Source organism: Oncorhynchus kisutch, linkage group LG27, assembly GCF_002021735.2.
Source record: "Oncorhynchus kisutch isolate 150728-3 linkage group LG27, Okis_V2, whole genome shotgun sequence".
Lineage (NCBI taxonomy): Eukaryota > Metazoa > Chordata > Actinopteri > Salmoniformes > Salmonidae > Oncorhynchus > Oncorhynchus kisutch.
Genome location: NC_034200.2, coordinates 41,808,397 through 41,808,659, shown reverse-complemented (window position 1 = coordinate 41,808,659; position 263 = coordinate 41,808,397).

Sequence of the window (263 nt, the reverse complement as noted above, 5' to 3'; positions counted from 1 at the left end):
GGGTTACGGAATTTCAGAAATGTTCAAAAGAAAATATGTAATATGTTTTTTTGCGAATCGCTTATGGGCGTGCCGGCAGCATATGGTGCTTCAAAAATTCAGCATTGCAAGTTTGTATAGAGGTCTGGTTACTAAATGGGTTCATAGTTCAATAGTAATATTCTCTAAACCACTCTGGTGGCAAACACACTTGCTGCCCTGTTTCCAATTGTCCACATGGCTGGGAGAACCTATTCAAGTTAATAAATACATGTTGAAAATGT